The sequence below is a fragment of the Vulpes vulpes genome, chromosome 6, assembly GCF_048418805.1.
Source record: "Vulpes vulpes isolate BD-2025 chromosome 6, VulVul3, whole genome shotgun sequence".
Taxonomy (NCBI): Eukaryota; Metazoa; Chordata; class Mammalia; order Carnivora; family Canidae; genus Vulpes; species Vulpes vulpes.
The window spans coordinates 12,800,664-12,816,371 of record NC_132785.1 but is presented as its reverse complement, the minus strand read 5'-3'; the positions used below and the strand labels follow the sequence as shown (position 1 = coordinate 12,816,371).

Below are 15,708 nucleotides of genomic sequence, written 5' to 3'. Positions count from 1 at the left end.
ATCTGAGTATCTTTTTCATCTACAGGTAAAACTGAACTACAGAATAAGGTGTGAAACTGGATACTCTTATTTTGTTTTGATTCTCATGCATTATTACTGAGTTTAGAAATGTGTTAAAGAGCCCTCCATTCATTATCTTTATTTTTATTGTTTGTTTTTTCAGGATAGGACTTAGAAAATTTTTTATTTCTTCACATTCTTAGGAATAATTTTCCCACTACCATACATCAATAATCTTTGCACAGTCAACTAAATAAAACAATTTTGTTTTAGCCATTATTTTCTTATCATCACATCAGAATTCATCACTAATTAGGACAATGAAAGGTAGGCCCCAGAAATTAAATATCTTAGGTTATAAGTGATCTTATAATTATAAGACAATTTCTAATGAAAACTTGGTGGAAAATCAAGTGGCCTTGTGCACATAGGTCAAACAAATATTAGAAAAGGAAATGATCAAATATTCAGCACAGGGAAGCTCAATTCTACATAGACAATAGTAGACACTAACCAGCAAGTAATAAAATAAACAGAGTGTTAGCTAAAAACTTCCTATGCATTCACACAGATAGCAAGGAACCATGCATCATACTTTCAAGAATTGTACAAATATAGCCTTATGAATCAACAGGGAGTAAAATTTAAAAAAAAAGAAAGAAACATTATACAATGAGCTGTAACCATGGACCACTTACAATCAGAATGGAATTGCAGATGTTTTTGTAGATTGGCAAATGGGAATAAACAGCTCAATGGATAGTCTGCTCCTCTCTCTCTCTCTCTCTCTCTCTCTCTCTGTCCTTCCCCCCACATGCATTTGCACATGCTCTTTCTCTCTCTAAAATAAATAAATAAATAAATCTTTAAAAAATGATATTTTTTCCCAAGGGAACAGTAGCATGAAATAGAATTCTACATTAGGATATGGAGCTAACGCAATAGCTAATATAAAAAATAATACAGGCATAATTCAGAGATAATGAAATTTTGGTTCTGGATCACCGCAATAAAGCAAATATCACAATAAAGCAAGTCAAAAACTGTTTTGGTTTTCCAATGCCTATAAAAGTTAAGTTTACATTATATTTCAGTCTATGAAGTGTGCAGTAGCAGTGTATCTAAAAAAACAATCTGCATACTTAATTTAAAAATGCTTTATTACTGGGATTCCTGGGTGGCACAACGGTTTAGTGCCTGCCTTTGGCCCAGGGCGCAATCCTGGAGACCCGGGATCGAATCCCACATAGGGCTCCCAGTGCATGGAGCCTGCTTCTCCCTCTGCCTATGTCTCTGCCTCTCTCTATCTCTCTGTGTGACTATCATAAAATAAAAATTTAAAAAAATGCTTTATTGCTAAAAAATGCTAATCATCATGTGAACTTTCACAAGTCATAATTTTTTTGCTAGTGGAGGGTCTTTTCTCCATGGTAATGGCTGCTGGGTGTCCAGGGTGGTGCTTCCTGAAGGTTGAAATGGCTCTGGCAATTTCCTAAAATAAGAAAACAATGAAGTCAGCTGCATCTATGGACTCTTTTTTTTTTTCATAAGTTATTTCTCTGTAGCATTTTTTGCCATTTGATAGCGTTTTAACCCATAGAACTTCTTTCAAAATTAGGAGACAATCCTCTCAACCGTGCTACTACTCTATCAACTAAGTTCATGTAATGTAACATTCTAAATCCTTTATTGTTATTCACCAATCTTCACGTCTTCATCAAGAGCAGATTCCAGGAAGTAGGACTCAAGGAGAACCAATATTTCTGTTCATCTGAAATCAAGAAAAAGATGATGTTTAAGGTCATGAGGCAGGAAGAAATCTCTTGTTATTTCTTCTCATTAAATACAACTTCCACAATAAAGCCAGTGGGTACTGATGTTTCTCCTGGGGAAAGTATTTTATAATTGATTGATTGATTGATTTGGCTTAAGGGCAATCCAGTATTTTTTTTGTTAGTTTCAGCTAGTTCATTTCACTAGGAATGTTTTCATTTTATTTAAGGCTTTAAGGTAACTTTTAAACAAAATATAATATGTACTTTTGCTGGCATATTGCTGATGATGTCACTTTGTTTTATATTTTACATGTATCTGAATTTATTTTTTTTTTTTACTTAATGAGCTTGCCAGCTATTTATCAGTTATTTTAAGGATTTTAACTACTGAGTTTTTGGTTTCAATATTTTTAATATTTCTTATTTGTTCTTCCAGTTCAGGCATTTTACATATTTTTTAAAGTTTTTTTATTCTGAGTTTAAGTTCCCTTCATTTAAAAAATTTCTTTAAAGGAATGATCTTCTCATTGTTTCTTTTTATTTAAAGATTTATTTATTTATTTATTTATTTATTTATTTATTTATTTATTCATGATAGACAGAGAGAGAGAGAGAGAGAGAGGCAGAGACACAGGAGGAGGGAGAAGCAGGCTCCATGCAGGGAGCCCGATGTGGGACTCTATCCTGGGACTCCAGGATCGCACCCTGGGCCAAAGGCAGGCACTAAACTGCTGAGCCACCCAGGGGTCCCCCTCTCACTGATTTTCGACTTATGCTTTTCTATAATATTCAATTAAGCCCAAGAATTCCCATCTGAATCTATCTTTAGTTAAATCCTACAAAAGTGAAATATTTTCCTTCTCACTCAGTTCATTGTATTTTCTAATATCCACTGTGATTTCTTTTATCTTTGTGATATTTGTAAGTATATTTGCTATTTTTGAAGGGCATGGAAATCTTCTATTTTTCTTTTTAGTTAATGACTTTATCATAATTCTATTATGGTCTGATAATATTCTGTGCATGACTTCAGTCCTTTGAATTATTGTTTTTGTTTTTCATGATACAGAAAGAGTAGAGCTGGGGGAGAAAGGTAGAGGGAGAGAGAATCTTAATTACGTAGGCCAAATTTAGTGTAAGAGGAGCAGCATAGAAGAATGACAACAGCATATTTTCTCAAAAAAAAATTAGTAATGGAAATATTCATTCGGTTAGTTGTGACAATTTTAAATGTTTTTAAAAAAGTAGTAAAATCTGATAATAAGACATTAAAACTGGGAATATGGAGCAGCCCGGGGTGGCTCAGTGGTCCACGTCCAGCACAGAGCCTGACACGGGGCTGGATCTCATGACCCTGAGATCATGACCTGATCCAAATCGAGTCAGACACAACCGACTGAGCCACCCTAGTGCACCCCAGTCCTTTAGATTTTCCTTGAAACTTGTTTTACGTATGTCTCAGCATATGGCTAATCTGTGTAAATGTTTCATGTGTGCTTCAAGATAATGTGGAATCTGCAGTTGTTGGATATGGTGTCCTCTAAGTTTCAATTATGATGATTTTGTTAATATTGCTTTACAAATCAAGCATATCCTAACAGATTTTTTATTGTTTGTTCTATTCATTTTTGAGAAAGATGTGTTAAGATATCCCATTATTCTCATATGTGCATATATTCACACTACTGAATACATATATTCAGACAACTCATATTTTTTCTCTTAAAGTCTAATTTGTCAGAAGTCCATATAGCTTAATCAGTTCCTGTCTTTATTATTTGCTAATATAACTGCCTTTCATGATACTGCACATTAAATTTTCTTTATATATAACACTCTATAGCACATTATTAATGTATCAAGTAGTTACTATTCATTTACATTTACTTACAGATTTAATATCTTACTCTTTAATCTGTATCTTTGAGCTCCCATCTGTCATCATTTTCTCTACTTAAAGAAAGCTATTCAGTGCTTTCTTAATTCAGTCATGCTATCTCTGTGTTTTTTTGAAATGCTATTTTGTGTTTATTCACTGGATACAGAATTCTAGATTGACAGTCTTTTTTTTCAGCATTTTAAAAATAATGCATGATGATTTGACTCTCACCATTTTTACTGAAAAGTCACATGTTAGATTTATCTACATGGAGGTAATCTATTATTTTCTTCTTGTTGTTTTGAAATTTTTCTCTTTCACCATGCATGTCAACAGTCTTGTTATGAGATTCTGAGTTATTACCTTTGTAGTATTCCTGCTAAAAGTTCATAGTGCCTCCACAATGATAGCAGAAAGACTTTATGCTTTGGGAAATTCTCAGCAGTCATTTTTGATTCTGTTATTTTCTTCCTTTTATCCTTTTAAAGTTCCTTTGGTGAAAAATTATAATTCATTCATTATCTTTTCAGTTGTAGCTCCTCTGCAGGTAATCCAGGTTTGTTAAGGACTGCTATCTTTAATTTCATTTATTTTGTCATTGTATTATTATTTTATTTTGAAATTTAAAATTTACTCTCTGGTTCTACCTTGTAGTTTCTAAATATTGGTTGAATTTTTCAAGTTTTATTTTTATTTATTTAATTAACATAAATATTTTATAATTTATTTCTTATAATTCAAAGAACTAAAGTCCCATTAGTTAGATTTTTTTCTTATACAATGCTGTGTTACATATTGAATGTGTATGGATAATTGTTTGTTAAAAAATATTGGAGACAATTTGTGAATTCAAGCATACTTACACTATACCAGAGATGTTTTATATGTGTTTCTAGATGGTGAAGAGAGGAAGCCATAACCATCTTGGCCATATTCTAAAAACAGTATGGGATGATTTGATGCTTGAATCCACTTCTTCGTAAAGACAGTTATTTCTGGCTTACCATTAATTATGTACCAAAAGCCTTTGGGCTTTTGCTTCCAAAATATAGGAATTTATCAGACGCCTTTCTTTTAGTTATTAAACTCTAATTTTTATCCCTTTAGGCCCAGATCTCTACCAAAACTTCTACTCACTTATTCCTCTCTATAGTCTCATCTAAAATTAGAGATATATCTTTGTCAAAGCTGGCATAAAGCTATAGATAAAGCTGTAGATTATTATATTTTCTTGAACTTTGAGCTATAATTTTTAAATTCTTTGTTAGTTCTACAATTCATCAAGCTAATTAATATTATACCCACCTTTTTTTCCCCACGAAAGGATGGGTCCAATTTACTTAATTTGCTATTAGCAATTGAGGTCAAATTTAGTGTAAGAGGAGCAGCATAGAAGAATGACAACAGCATATTTTCTCAAAAAAAATTAGTAATGGAAATATTCATTCGGTTAGTTGTGACAATTTTAAATGTTTTTAAACAAGTAGTAAAATCTGATAATAAGACATTAAAACTGGGAATATGGGGCAGCCTGGGGTGGCTCAGTGGTTTAGCATACCTTCAGCCCAAGGCCTGATTCTGGACACCCAAGATAGAGTCCCACATTGGGATCCCTGCATGGAGCTTGCTTCTCCCTCTGCCTGTGTCTCTGCCTCTCCCTCTCTCTCTCTGTGTCTCTCATGAATAAATAAATAAAATCTTAAAAAAAAAACTGGGAATATGGAGTAATAATATAACTTCACCATTAATTTTTTTCAGTGTTGTGCTTCTCTTGCTTATAAAGCTGATTTAAATTTTGCAACTGCATTTTAAATATTTAACATTATCTTCTTTTGTTTGCATCAAGATGACAGAGTGACACACAGCCTCCCTACTATAGTTACAGTAAAAAAGAATCCTACCGGGGATCCCTGGGTAGCTCAGTGGTTCAGCACTGCTTCTAGCCCGGGGTGTGATCCTAGAGTCCCCACATCGAGTCCCACGTCAGGCTCCCTGCATGGAGTCTGCTTCTCCCTCTGCCTGTGTCTCTGCCTCTCTCTGTCTCTCATGAATAAATAAATAAAATCTTAAAAAAAAAGAAAAAGAAAAAGAAAAAGAAAAAGAAAAAGAAAAAGAAAAAGAAAAAGGAAGAATCCTACCAAAATTATGCATAGGGGGACTCAGGAAGAGAACCTTTGAGGTTTACAGATCCATAGATAGATTTAGGACTTAGAAGTCCCAGGTACTACAATCCAGTAATTACACTACCAGGTACTTATCTCCAAAATACAAAAACAAATTCAAAGGGATACATGGACCCCTATGTTTATTGCAGCATCATTTATAATAGCCAAATTATGGAAGCAGCCCAAGTGTCCACTGGTAGATTAATGGATAAAGAAGAGGTGATGAGTGTATATACACACACACACACACACATACATACACACACAATGGACTATTATTCAGTCATAAAAAAAGATTGAAACCTTGCTATTTGCAATGACATCGAAGGAACTAGAGAGTATAATATAAAGTCAAATAAGTCTGGCAGAGAAAGACAAATATCATATGATTTCACTCATATATGGAATTTAAGAAATAAAATAAACAAGCCAAGGGTGGGGGGAAAGAGAGACAAACCAATAAACAGACTCTTAACTATAGAGAACAATTGATGGTTGCCAGAGGAGAGGTGGGTGGGGGGATGGCTGAAATAGGTGAAGAGGATTAAGAGTACACTTATCACAATGAGCACAAGTGATGTACAGAATTGCTGGATCACTATATTGTACACCTGAAACTAATATAACACTGTTAACAACACTGGAATTAAACTTTAAAAAAAAAACAGTACAAAAAATTAATAAATAAATCAGAACACTAAATGTGTTTTCCAACGGGAGGGAGAAAAAAAAGAAATCTCAGATACCCAGTAAAAACAGTGTGGAATAGAGAGGAAAAGTAAGGATTCAGCTTCTATCAAGAGTAGATCATTCCTGCCAATCCTTCCTCATTTGCTGGCCTTAAACCCAGATATGTAGACATTAGCAATCATAACTTCCATATGTGTAGTCTAGCAAGAATTATCTTCCAGGATAGAAGTCTGTTTTCCACTCAACCAATCTAAATTTGAAACCCCAAAAAGGCCAACAAACATATAAAGAACTCATAAGCAACTGTTTAAAGGTTTTAGACTTAAATTTGAACAACAAGGATTGCTAGTGTACTGAACATTTGTCAATCATTTTTGCTCTCAAAGATTTAAACTTTCCATGGGAATCATCTCTTTCTCTTTGTCCCTCTGTCTCTCTCTGTCTCTGTGTCTCTCTCTGCCTCATCAGTGACAATTTACAGTTTAGGTGGTCACTGGGTCAATTTCCTAATAGAGGTATCTGAAATTGCAAAATAATTAAAATCTTGGATTATTCATTTCTGGAGGTACTATTTCTGGAATCTTAGCTTAGACCATAGGTCCTTGGACCTCAACAATATTTTTAGTTACTCAATATTTAAAGGATCACATATTTAATAATAAAGAATATGCCTTGATTATTTATTAAGATCACTGACTGATACACAAATTGGTAGCTGGATTAATCGTGGGTAAGAAAACTTTAAGAACATTATAGGAAGATGGTATTTGTTACATGGTTTGTGGCTGAAGAAAGTTGGATTAAGACATGGGACTCTGGAAGCCTATGACATTCGGTGGAATAACAGCTAATTAAATTATTACCTGTGGTCACCTAGAATAAAGTCTCTATTAATGACAAGGCTTTGAGAGATTGAGTCACCTCTCACAAAGAACAGAAAGAAGAATATGAGGAATTCAAGGCTCTAGGGTGGGCTGGTTGCTTTTAATTTTGCTGAATAGCTTAAAGAAAATGTGTAACAAGCCCAAGGTTCTAAATTCTCAGCTCAAAACTCAGACAGAGAACCAAAGATTTTCACTCTCTCTCATTTCATTTTGCCTCTAGGCTGAGATACATGAAAATCAAACTAAAACTCGATCCTAAGGGTTTTCAATTTATGTAGGTCGAATTAACAATCTGACAATGCATCAAATGTGACAGAGCTTTGATAGGAAAAGAATAAAACACTGAATGTAGGCATAAGGACCTATTGAGAAATTTGGATGTCTTAAAATACACCAAATATCCAGACTCCAACCTTTATTTCCAACTGAGACATTACCTCTGTCTGATGTGACTATTCCTGTCCTACTCAAAAATCTTAAAATCATTTGACCAAAGCAGTTTCTTCCAAAGAGAATTCAGTCCTTCCCATTTTCCATACTTTCTTACTATCTTTAAGTAAAATCAGATTCCAGCAGATGCATGAAATTACAATGAAATTACATATTCAAATACAGGAGGAAAAAGGCTTATATCAAGGATATATATATATATATATATATCATGCATTTGTCATGTGTAATATCCTAAACTATTCTTCAACTAAGAAGGCCCAGAGAACATTCCTTCACCAAAGCTTTGGGGACACCTTTAGTGAAGAAAGTACATACATCTGTGGAAAGGGGCCAGGAATGGCACGTCTCCCGGGGCTTATTGATGGGGTGCAACACTTGAAATACATTCCCTGATACAAAGTGGATAGTCCAAAACTGAGATCAGAGAAATCACCAGACTCATTTGATAACACAGAAATTACCAAACAGGAAGGCTGCTAATTTATCAGGGAGTCTATAGGACTGAGATTGATATTTTGTCAAATGGATTGTCTTGTTATTAATGACCAAAAATTATGCTAGGTTTGACAAACAGAGCACTGACATCTGGGATTATTTCTACACCTACTTTCAATTTCTCTACCGAAGTAGACTTCGGATATCTAGAAATGAGATAATGGTAGGTAATCTTGAGAAATAACATCCAAATATCTACTATAAATATTTCTGCTATCACTACAGAAATTTATCTGCAAACATTCACCAGGATCATTAATCATTGGAAGGACAATAACCAAAATTTGGGAAATTGATTGGATTGGATACCGGCTCTAAGTTAATATTCATTTCTGTGGTCCAGGATAACACTCTTGTGCACTGATGAGAGAAAATGATATTTTCACCTGACACATACCTAATTAGTATCATGGACTCTTAAATCCCTAGTTTCTGAATTTCTGGTTGAAATAGTTACCCGCACAAAACAGCATTTATGTTAGGAAGAGCCTAATGAAACCCACTGGAACTGCATTCTTTTTTCAAACAGTAAATCAAAAGCAATAATATATTCCTAGAGTCAAAATAAATATTATTATTATTATTATTACTGAGTTTTAGAAGACCAAGAAAAGATGGTGATTCCTACTCATGCCTATATGTAACAGATGAGATATGTGTTTTTAAAATTTATATATTAAGCTTATTATAAATATAATTCAATTTCACCTCTTAATTCAGATGTCCACTTCTACTAAGGAAATCAATTAAAAAAATTAAAAAATTTTAAAAAAATTTAAAAAATTAAAAATAAAACTCCCTAATTTATAACTAATTACCTTTCAAGCATTTTTTTACTTCCAAATGTATTTTCTAAATATAAAATGTCATTATTTAAATTTATTTTAACAATCTATGTTTAAATACCCAAGGCCACCTAAATGAAAACCACAGTTACTCAGGCCAAAAATCTTGGGAACATAACTCATCTTTCATACCTTATGACCAATGTTGCAAAAAGTCTTATGGAGGCACCTGGAAGTTCAGTCAGTTCAGCTTTTAACTCTTGATTTCAGTTGGGTTCAGGATATCAGAGTCCTGGGATCCAACTCTGCCTCTGACTCCACACTCAGCATGGAGTCTGCTTCTCCATCCCCCACTGTCCCTTCTCCAGTTTGGGCTCTCTAGCTCTCAAATAAATAAGTAAATAAGTAAATAAATAAATAAATAAATAAATAAATAAATAAATCTTTTAAAAAAAAAGTCTAGAGTTTAAAATTTTTTTTTCTATGGGATCCAGCTTTGAAAAATACTGAGAAAAATTCTGAGTTCTACTAGGCCCCATCCTTGAGCCCCATCCTTGAGGGACAAGGGCTCATGTTCCTCACAAGCCCACAAGAATTCTGTGAAGTCAGTTTAAACAGAATCTCCCACCCTTTATATATGATTGAGATCCCCCAGGTGATATATGATCACCCTGGCTTGCTTCTTTTTTTTTTTAAGAATTTATTTATTTATTCATAAGAGACACACAGAGAGAGAGGCAGAGACACAGGCAGAGGGAGAAGCAGGCTCCATGCAGGAAGCCTGATGTGGGTTTTGATCCTGGGATTCAGGATAATGCCCTGAACCGAAGGCAGGCACTTAACCACTGAGCCACCCAAGCATCCCACCCTGGCTTGCTTCTGCAAGAATCCTGTGTGATTGATTTAGTCAGAATCCCTCCTTTTCCTCAATGATTCCTCTTAGTAATTTTCCATCCACCTAAACTCCATCCTGCTCCTTGGCTATAAATTTCCATTTTTTCTTCTTTTCCTTATTTTGTTCAGAGTTGAGTTCCATCCATCACCCCTACTATAAGACCCCATTAAAGTAGCCCCCTCTGAATAAATCTGCTTTAACATTCTCTAACAAACATAGTGAATATCACATTCCTTAACACTACCCAAGCCCATTCTACCATCTACATTTGCTAAGATAACTACAAACCACTAGGCTGGTCTCCCAGACTGGTCATTGTCTTATTAGAGTCTTCTCAAAACAGGAGCTAGTATGTTCTTTTCATAAAGTAAGTCAGTTATGTCATCACTCTGTTTATCTTCCATGGGCTTACTATTACATACAGAATTAAAAATATAATCACCTTGCTTTTTAGGCCAAAATCATGACCAAAATTTCTCTATTATCTGGTCTTTACCAATTTGATCTTTTCTCATACCACTTTCTTCCTTTCTTAATTAGTTACAGAAATATTCATCCTCCTTTAGAATCAGTCTGTTTCTAAATTCTTATTAGTTCTCCTGTTAAAAGAGGAAAAGTTACAGACCACCTTCCACTCTAAATATTTTTTCATCTGCTGAAAGCTAAAGAAAAAAAATAATGTAGTAGGATTAGGTATTTTTTCCGTATCAACTCAATATGTTTTTTTTTTTTTAAACATATATCTCTGGCTACTTTAAGTACAAACACACACCTATATAGATTAAAAGTAAATGGATGGAACATATGGAATTGTGAATAACTGTATTATACATTTGAAACTAATATAATACTGTATGTTAACCATACTGGAATTTAAGATTAAGTTAAATTTTAAAAAACACTTAAAAATAGAAATGGATAGAGAAATATAACAACACTATCAATTCTCCCCAACCTTAACCATCAGTTCAATTCAATATATATCTCTGCTTTATGTTTTATAAGATCTTCCCACTAAAGGAAAAATAAAATGATGTACTGAAGATCTTAGTAAAAAAGTGATCATATTACAAAGAATATTATATTGGAAACAAGTAGGACTTTGGAGAATGTGGAGAATGTGTAGAAATTACATAAGAGATGAAAGTTTGGAGAGTTTTCTAGAAAACTGAAAATTTTTTTGAATGACTAGGTCAAAATAACTTATTTCATTTCTTTCTTTCTTTCTTTCTTTCTTTCTTTCTTTCTTTCTTTCTTTCTTTTTTTACTTATTTTACTACTAGATGATTCTTAGAATTCTTTTCTCCAACATTCCAGAATAGTGTATGAGGAACAGTAGTATATTATATTAATGGCCTCACTATTTTACTCATCCATGTATCTACACTCTTCACTATTTGACTTTAATGTTCATCCCATTTCAATTGTTGAAGATATTTTTTTCCACCCCTTGACTATGACTTTTGCAAATGCCTGGCTTTAGCCGATTGAATATTAGTAAGTATAAGATTACCAGTGCCTAGAAAAGTACACATGCAGTCAGGATTTCTATCTTGTGTTACAGCCAACTCCATGAGAAATAATATCCCTGGCCTAACTACCTAGTTCCCAAAGAAGAATAAAGGGCATGTGGAGAACAGCTGAGATTACCCATATTCTATTCCCCACAAGAAGATGCCCAGGGATTGCTGTGTACCTAACCAAATTTTATTAAATCATTTTTACATACAGACAATAACATTTTATGTACAGATATGACTAAAGAGAATTTTTTCAAAGCTTAAAATGCTTTTATTTCCTCTTTGCTATTATAATAGAATATGAAACAAAAATTTTAAAGGCCATGCTCTAGCTTTCAGGATGAGGAAGGGGGTGATTAGAGAGACAAGTGAAGAGATATTCTTAGAAAGATGAAAGAGATTTATTCATCTTTTAACATCTACTAATCTTTCCTTTCTCTATCTTCCCAGATACCAGCTTACTCGTATATTCAAAATCCTGGTATCTATGATTCATTTTCCTCCATAATCTATGAGCCTGTCCTTGCTAGTCAAGATGTAGCCAAAACCAAAAGAAGGGAAAGGAAAGGAGTTTTAGGGTTTGTCAGTGGGGAGAGCTGTTGGAGCTCAGTCATTAATGAGCCTACACATTTTTAAATTTATGACTACTCTTACTAATTTAAGAATATATTTTGTCATAGGAATACATTCGTTCTAATTGTTTACATATGAAGGTACACAAAACTTTACTATGGCCCAAGCTTATTATTGAAGAAGTAGATTTTGGTGGGCATGGGATGGCTGGGTGGCTCATTGGTTGAGCATCTGCCTTGGCTCAGGTCGTGATCGCAGGATCCAGGGATCAAGTCCTCATCAGGTTTCCTTCAGGGAGCCTGCTTCTCCCTCTGCCTGTGTCTCTGCCTCTCTCTCTGTATCTCTCATGAATAAATAAATGAAATCATAAAAAAAAAACATTTTGGTGGGCAAAACAAGAAAATTTCACACTCATATATAACATTGCTAATATGAAATAAGGTGTTCCATGCATTGTTGAAACATTCATACAACTGAGTTTCTTTAAACCTCACCTATTCTTAATTGAGAAATGCTTGTGTGTATTAAATAATCATTTTTTAAAAATCCCATCCTGCATAATGTGTTAAATGCACAAAATCCTAACAATCAAGTTCTATGGAAGAAATGAAGAAAAATATTTCTATTATTTAATATTTTTGAGATTTTAAAATGTGAATTTGAATAAAAATATATATAAGTAAACAAAAATACATGGATTATATTCTATGTTTTGTCACCATAAATTAGAAATGGAAAATTATGTAATAGTAATTTATTATAGTAACTCAACATTGAAATTCAGAGGCAAATATAAATTATGCATTTTTAGTGCCAGCAGAGAAACTAGATGAGCAACTGTTTACATTTAAATATCTTTATTCATTTGAAGTAATCATAATTTGATTCAAATATTATTTGCATTTTTTTCTCACAAGATATTCATATTTTTAAAATCATCTTTTGGCTAGACATATTATAAAGTTTTGCCATACATAATATAATGTAAGTCATGGATTTGAAAAAGAAGGAAACCTCTTTTGATTTTATTTTACCATTTTTTAAGATGACAAACTTAAATATATTAGGAGAGACTACTGTGAAATGTCTAGACAAAAACTAATATTTCTTAAATGGAAACTGAAATAAGGAAAATTCTTGTGGAGATTTTTGGACCAGAAAGAACTGTCAAAATTAGAATTTCAAAATGATACTACCATGCCAAAGCCCATCAAAGTACATCAATTGGCCAATATTTTGCGGAGGACTTTATTGATGGTTGTTGGTTTCAGGATATGTGTCATTTAACCATCACATCTGGAGATGACTGAGAACAATTGTCAGGGTTTCATCTCATGTAGGTCTGTGTTGGCCTGATAGCCATGCATGGCTGCAGGAATGAGATAGCCCATTCGTTTCAAAGAGTATTTTCTCCAATCAGTGTCTTTCTTTTCTTAGATTTTACTTATTTATTTAAAGAAAGAGAGAAAGAACACAGAGAGGGGCAGCAGAAGAGGGAAAGAGAGAACCTCAAGCCGACTCCAGCACTGAGTGCCAAGCCTGACATGGGGCTCAATCTCATGACCCTGAGATCATAACCTGAACTGAAATCAAATTTCAAAGACTTACCTGATTGAACCACCCAGGAACCCCATTAGTCAGTGTCTTTTCTTCTTCTTCCTCTTTCCTTATTTGTGTCAGTTTCTCTCTGTGCTTGATAATGTGGGGGGATATCTGTTCCATGTGCTTGTCCTATGCCTTTAGTCCAAGCCAGGTTCCCTGGCTTGTAAATTCCAAGTGCAACAAACTGTGAACTTATGATGGATCAATGCATAGCTCTTTAAAGTGTGGACGTGCCCTACTGAGATAGTAACAAGCCTCTTCACCATTTCTATTGTGATAATTCCAGATACCTTGAAGCAAGTAAAGCCTTAAAGAAAATAGTTTCTCTTGCTCACAATTTCCCTTGATATAGATCAGTCTTTGGTGGTTTTCCATCATAACAATTTTTAAAGGATTTCTAGAACAACTTTAATGTTTTTCCTGCATTTTCCAAGCATTCCAGTTGTTCCAAGCAGAAGTAACACCATGCTATACCCAACTGGAGCACTTCATAGTTATCGACTATAATCAGTTGTTCTCTACAACACTCAGAAAATCTGTTAGTGTCCAACAGGTATAGCAAGACTATTTCATACTCTTTTCTTTTCAGGAAAGCTCTGCCTTACTCATGATATCTCACAATTAACATAAGGGCTTTTCTTTCTGATGGAGGAATTCTCGTGTCTCTCACCTATCTAGTTAGCTACGTGTTGTTTCTGGATCCACTACAAACTCAACCCATTCTGACAATATATTTTAGTCTAATATTTATTTTAATCTTCCAAATTCCTTTCTTCTTTTATTTTGGCTTCATTTTTCTCTTCTTCTTCAACCTGGAAGTTTTATCTCATTTCCACTCTAGACTGCTTTAGTTAGAGTACTATAGTGTTTCCCCTAGCTAAGTTGTTTCTTATTTAAGACAGTTTTATTTATTTTTTAAATATTTTATCTATTCATAAGAGACATGGGTGGGAGGGGGGCAGAGGGAGAAGCACGCTCCATGCAGGGACCCCGACGTGGGATTCGATCCTGGGTCTCCAGGATCACACCCTGGGCCAAAAAAGGCAGGCGCTAAACTGCTGAGCCACCCAGAGATCCCTATTTAAGACAATTTTAATATAAGTTTCTTGAAATCCAAAAGTTTCAGCTCTTTTGGACCTCAGTTCTCTGCCATTAATGTACATAGAGACCTCCAACAAGTTTTTCCTACTTTTTCTTAGTCTTGGAGGTGAAAATACCTCAATTGTGACAATTCCTATTGTCTTATAGTTTTCATTTCCTGTTCTATGCTCAATTACTTTGCAACCTATTACTTTTATTATTTTTTTCTACTTTACTTTCACAACGTTCTAGCTTGTCAGAGTCCTTCTTAGCAAGGTTCTTCAATACAAAACCAACTGTATACAAAGATCTCCATATTGTCTCTCCTTAAAAACTGGGTTACCTTTGCCTGAAGATACATCTTTGGTACCATCCTGTACTATCAGGACACCTACAGTGACACACCAAGAACCTGGACCATCCCATACTATCAGGACACCTACAGTGACACACCAACAACCTGGATGCAGAAACAGCCATGATTTGTTTTCATTCCACAGGAGACCTAGTCCAACCCCACCTATGTTCAATGTACTTTGATTATACGCCAGTGCCTATAACAAATATTCCATTCATTTTTATTCTATAAAAAGGGAAAATATGGTGATTTTACTTATATATAGAATGAGAATTCTGAAATTCATGAAGCTAACAATGGAAGTTGCAAATCCAGAATTAAAAATGTTCACACATGATTTTCTTATTTCCACCATTAAGATCCTTAACTATTCTTACATTATGGAGATTGTTTTCTTATTTGAACACATATACTTGCTTTTCTATGAATAATACAAAAACAGCAGAAGTAAAAAATTGTCATTTAACTGGTATCTAATTGAAATTCAACCATTCCTCACCATAGAGTCATATCTGCTAAGTTTCTTCTCAAAGCAGTGGAGCATAATTAAACTG

The 15,708-nt window shown here is 34.0% G+C and overlaps 1 pseudogene; it reads right to left on the bottom strand.

Annotated features, from left to right (window-relative positions):
- Positions 1-1,366: 1,366 nt before the first annotated feature.
- LOC112928091 (NEDD8 ultimate buster 1-like) lies at positions 1,367-15,169 on the bottom strand (annotated as a pseudogene).
- Positions 15,170-15,708: the final 539 nt, after the last annotated feature.